Source organism: Natrix helvetica (assembly GCF_964273705.1).
Source record: "Natrix helvetica genome assembly, chromosome: 5".
Lineage (NCBI taxonomy): Eukaryota > Metazoa > Chordata > Lepidosauria > Squamata > Natricidae > Natrix > Natrix helvetica.
In genome coordinates, this window is record NC_138551.1 from 145,241,334 (window position 1) to 145,246,540 (window position 5,207).

General features: G+C 47.1%; 1 long non-coding RNA gene across 1 annotated transcript; it reads right to left on the reverse strand.

Annotated features, from left to right (window-relative positions):
* Positions 1-1,951: 1,951 nt before the first annotated feature.
* On the reverse strand, positions 1,952-3,162 carry LOC309393023. Its single transcript, XR_014175525.1, has 3 exons — positions 2,950-3,162; positions 2,560-2,842; positions 1,952-2,443 (listed from the first exon to the last, which is right to left on the reverse strand). It is a non-coding gene; the product is annotated as an uncharacterized lncRNA (long non-coding RNA).
* Between the last annotated feature and the right edge of the window lie 2,045 nt (positions 3,163-5,207).

Consider the following 5,207-nt stretch of genomic DNA (forward strand, 5'->3'; position numbering starts at 1 on the left):
GCGTCCCCAATCTAATTGTCTGCTTTTCCTCCCTCCTCCCTCCTCCTAAGGGCTTCTCACCTCCTCAGCCTGTCCCTGAAAGTCTTGATGATGTTGGCCTTCTCCTCACTCAACTTCCGGGTTTCCTGCCGAAGTTTCTCCACTTCAGCCTTGAGGGCCACGCGTTCCTCCATCATGGTCTCAAAGGTGTTGGCATTCCTGTAAATTATGAAGAGAAAGACAGAAATTAGTTCTATCTAGATGATAGATAGATAGATGGATGGATGGATGGATGGATGGATGGATGGATGGATGGATGGATAGATGGGTCAGTGGGTGGATAGATGGATGGATGGATGGATGGATGGGTCAGTGGGTGGATTCTTCTCTAAATTTCTTACCTGTCCAGTTGTTCCTGGAGTTTTTTGTTGAGAATGAGGATCTCCCCAGCTTGCTCCAGAACTCTGCAGAGGAGGCTGCGATATTCTTCCCTGTCAAATTTAACCGTCTCCTCCAACTCCATAATTCTGAAACAGAGGAAGACAAGAGCGAAATTAGCCCCCTCCTGTTTTTCCTTGAACCATCCAACCTGTTTAAAATTAAAACTACCTAAAAATACCCGGCACTCCCTTTCCCTTCCTTGCTAAGTGATTTAGTTTTACCCTTTGTCCAAGTCAGGGCTTCTGCCAGAGAATGTCTCCCCTCCTCTCCGTCTTCTCCAGCTCCCTGCAGAGCTCTGCATTGGTTTTGACAAGTTGGGAGTTTTCTTTCAGGAATTCCTCATTCTTCCGTGTTGTGTTGCTGGGATGTTTGCAGGAGGATCGCTGAGGGAGACGCCCTTTCTGGATTGGGGGCAACTGTCCGCCACGGGAAGCTTGGCGCTGAAAAGCAATTGAGATCCTATGGAAATCGCTGTAAGAATGTAGAGTTACGTGACATACTTCCCCTTCACGCTCCTCAGCGGTTCCCCCCCCCCCCTGGTGTTTTGAAAGTCTGGAAAAGTTTTTTAAAAAGCAGGTGTGAATATACTTATATATCTTCTCACTCACCCTCCACTATCTCCACCCTCACACTGAGCTTCTGCAAGTCCTACTATGACATGCTCAGTAATGGGCACTCAAAACCTTCCCCAGAAGATCTAGATTACTTACCTGGGGGGGAGGGCAGGGGGTGTTGCACCGCTGAGGAGGACACCCTGGCTCTATGGGGGGCAAGTGGCCCCCACATGATGTCTTTGGCTGGAAAACAAAGGAAGATGATAAGGACATTTGGGCTGAGCACAGGGAAATCCCTCCTGCCCAGTTAACCCCCCCAAAGAGCCTCTTTACCTTCATGGCTCATCTCCTATCTAGTCTTGTAGCTACAGGTTACCTACCTCAGGGTGTCCCCTTGGCCCAAGGGAAGGGTGAATCTCTGGAACCACTGGAAAAAAAACAGACTTCTTTAGAAACACAAACTTATGGACCATCATCTTCCCTGTCAAATATTAGGTGCCAGCTGATACTTCTGGCACCTAAACTCTTCACAATTGCTACTAACTCTAAGGAGATAATAATTGGGTTGGGTTTAATTGTCTCCTACCTCTGTTGTTGGGCCTGAGCTGCCTCCGCATTCTCCCAAGAAAATTACCTGCCATCTTCAAAAGCTAATGGCAGGTAAATGAGCCAGGACAGCCCAGTCAAGGTTTATGAGATGTGCTGAGAAAGCTTCCTGCCATATTATAATAACTATTGGCACCTGGAAGATAAAGTACCAGCATGAACATTTGATTAGGGAAAAAAGAAGATAGGTTTTGGGGTGGGTGAGGACATTTCTGGGCTTTCTCTAGAAGGGAGACTTCCTGCTGCCCTCCATGCCTTCTGCCCCCCCCCCCCCCCAAAAGGCAAAGGGCCAACGGTGGAGGAGGAGACATTCTGGGCAAAGGAGGATGGACTTGGATCTCTGCTCTGGTGACCTTTTGAGAGGTCTTTTTCTCTGGAGTCCTTGGGTTCCTCTCATGGAGGCCTCCAACCATGCCCCAGTCCCTAGTTGGGGTGCTTCAGCTCCTTCCTCCTCCAGGTTCTTCTCTGATTTTTCCAGCCACTGATGGGAATGTGGTTGGGACCCTTCAGGACCTTCTTCCAGCAGCATTCTCAGCGTCTTCTTCAGCCAGTCTTCGAGAATAGGTCTCGGTTCTTCTGAGAGCGCAAAGAGGTTGAGCTGTTCTTGAAGCCGCTTGAGTACGTAGTCCAGAGAAGCTGCTGGAGAGACCTTCTGAAGGGCCTCTATGGACTTCTCCGGCCACCCCTTCCTTTTGTCTCTGATTTCCCCAGTTTCCCGGGAGCTTCCACCGGTGCCTCCTCCTCTCCTTTGGATGTCCCAGGCCTTTCTCCTTGCAGGTGAAAGATGGACTGGGGCTGGTTCTTGAATGCCAGGTGTTGACTTGCTCTTGTTAATTTGAAGCAGAGTCCTTCCTCAGATCTCTCTATCAGAAGGGGAATATTGCCTTCGATATAAATATCACTGTATTTCTAAGCTGTTTCAAGAAATAATTATCATCTACCTCCCTTAGCCAGGGCTGCTGTCTAAAGTTTTTCTCACCTCCTCAGCCTTTCCCTGAAGTTCTTCAGGATGACCGCTTTCTCCTCGCTCAACTTCAGGTTTTCCTTTTGCATTTCCTTAATCTCGGCCTTGAGTGGGACACGTTCCTCCAGCATGCTTCATGGGAGGAGGAGGCTCCCTCTACTTGAAGCTCCCGGCAAATGTTTCCATCGATGGTCAGATTCCTCAGGAGCTTCTCCGCTCTTTAAGTCCTCCTCCTGGTCCTCTCCTCTCCTGGGTGTTGTCCCTTCACAGTGGCGGTCGGGTGGGGGATTCTCTTGCTCTGGAAGAATCAGAAGGGAAGATTTAGTACCAAGTGCTCAAATGTGGCCTCCCCAGTCTAATTGTCAGCTATTCCTCCCTCCTTCATCCTGCCTAAGTGCTTCTCACCTCCTCCGCCTGTCCCTGAAGTTCTTCATTATGTTGGCCTTCTCCTCACTCAACTTCAGGTTTTTCCTTTCGTAGCTTTTCAATTTCCTCCTTGAGGGCCATGCGTTCCTCCACCATGGTCCCAAACAGCATGGAATTCCTGTAAATTATGAAGAGCAGACAGAAATTAGTTATCTCGTGATAGATAGATAGATAGATAGATAGATAGATAGATAGATAGATAGATAGATGATAGATAGATAGATAGATAGATAGATATAGATAGATAGATAGATAGATAGATTGATTGATAGATAGATAGATAGATAGATAGATAGATAGATAGATAGATAGATAGATAGATTCCCTTCTATATATTTCTCACCCGTCCAGTTGTTCCTGCATTTTTATTTTGAATGTGGAGCTTCCGTTTCTCCCCAGCTTGCTGCAGAACCCTGCAGAGGAGACTTCTATTTTCTTCTTTCCACATTCAATTTCTTCTTCCAATTCCATTACTCTGTAAAAGAAGAAGACGAGCGAAATTGGGCCCCTCCGGTTTTCCCTCGAACTATCCAACCTGTTTAAAATTAAACCTACCTAAAAATACCGGGCACTTCCTTTCCCTTCCTTGCTAAGTTTTACCCTTTGCCCAAGTCAGGGCTGCTGCCAGAGAATGTCTCCCCTCCTCTCCTTCTTCTCCAGCTCCCTGCAGAGTTCTGCGTTGGAAATCCCAAGCTGGGAATTTTCTTTCAGGAGCTCCTCATTCCTCCGCGTTGTGTTGCTGTAAATACGAGGGCCAGAGAGAAGTTGGCTCCTTCAATTTTTTTACTTGAATTTCGGATTGTGTCGTTCAATTTACTTCGTGTTTTCAGCAAAGTAGTTATGTAGCTTAATGCTGACCTTGATTCTCTTTTCTGAGATTGTCTGTCTACATAGACTCATCTGAAAAGTTTCTTCTGTGAAATATCAACAGCCGAGTATCATGAGCATCCTTGGGTGTGTTGAACCGTTGGGGCTCCATGGAAAATGGGGTCCAATTAGAAAGTCTAGGGCTGCCCCTCTGGTCTTCAGCATTGGGGTTTGTAGACATGCAGTGTGGGAGACACATCGACTGCCTTTTGACTGGCAAGCCTCCTTCCGGCCTCCCCAGAATGCTTGCTTGGAAAGAAGAACTAAGGATGGGGGTGAGGGTCTGGACCCCTCTGCTCTTCACCCAGGCCCCTCCCGGAGGCTCCTTGCAAGAAGCATTGCTCACAGAGCAGAGATCCACCCAAAGTGGAACACGGTCCCTTTCTAAGCTCTAACCAGCCACGCATGAAACCCCTTTGTCTTGCTTAGATTTTGATGGCGTAGCTGAGCGGGATGTTTGCAGGTGGATCGCTGAGGGAGACGCCCTTTCTGGATTGGGGGCAACTGGCCCCCACGGGAAGCAATTTCAGTGCACCGTAAGTCACTCAGTGTGCTGGCGTTACATTCCTTCCATTTGCAGCTATGACACTCTCCTTCTTTTCCTCTTATTTCACTCACTCCTGTATTGCAGGTCCTGTCTCATCGCCTGAATTATTTGCATTTCCAGGGCTTCTCTCTTTTGCCCTGTTTTGTGGAAGTAACACAAAGCCAAAGATGGGACTGACAATAATGATTTATTAATAATGATTTATTAAAGTAACGATAGAACAGTCCAAAAAATCAAAGAATACAACAACAAAACCAAAAACAACAACAACAAAAAGAAAAAAACAGGAACAATTGGAACAAACCAAACCATGGTGGAGTCTTGCGTGACCCTCTGGAAGTTGAGCGAGGGGGCCTTTCCAGGGATGGCTGGATGTGATGGAGCTGGCAGGAATAGCAAACACCCTAGAAGATAGGCTCCAGATCCAGATGGGTCTTGACGGACTTGAACACGGGGTCCTATCGAACAAAATGAAATTCAGTGTAGAGAAGTGTAAAGTCCTACACTTAGGTAAGAAAAACCAAAACTACACGTATAAACTGGGTGAAACCAGGCTTCATAGCAGTAACTGTGAGAAGGATCTTAGCGTCTTAGTGGACAACCAGTTAAATATGAGGCATTATTTATTAATAATTTATTAAAAACAATCCAAAAACAAAAAAACCAACAACAACAAGAAAAAAACAGGAACAACTGGAACTAAGAAAACCATGGTGGAGTCTTGCGTGACCCTCTGGAAGTTGAGCGAGGGGGCCTTTCCAGGGACGGCTGGATGTCATGGAGGCAGAGATGAGGAGGGAGAGGGGAGGGGAGGGAAGGGGAG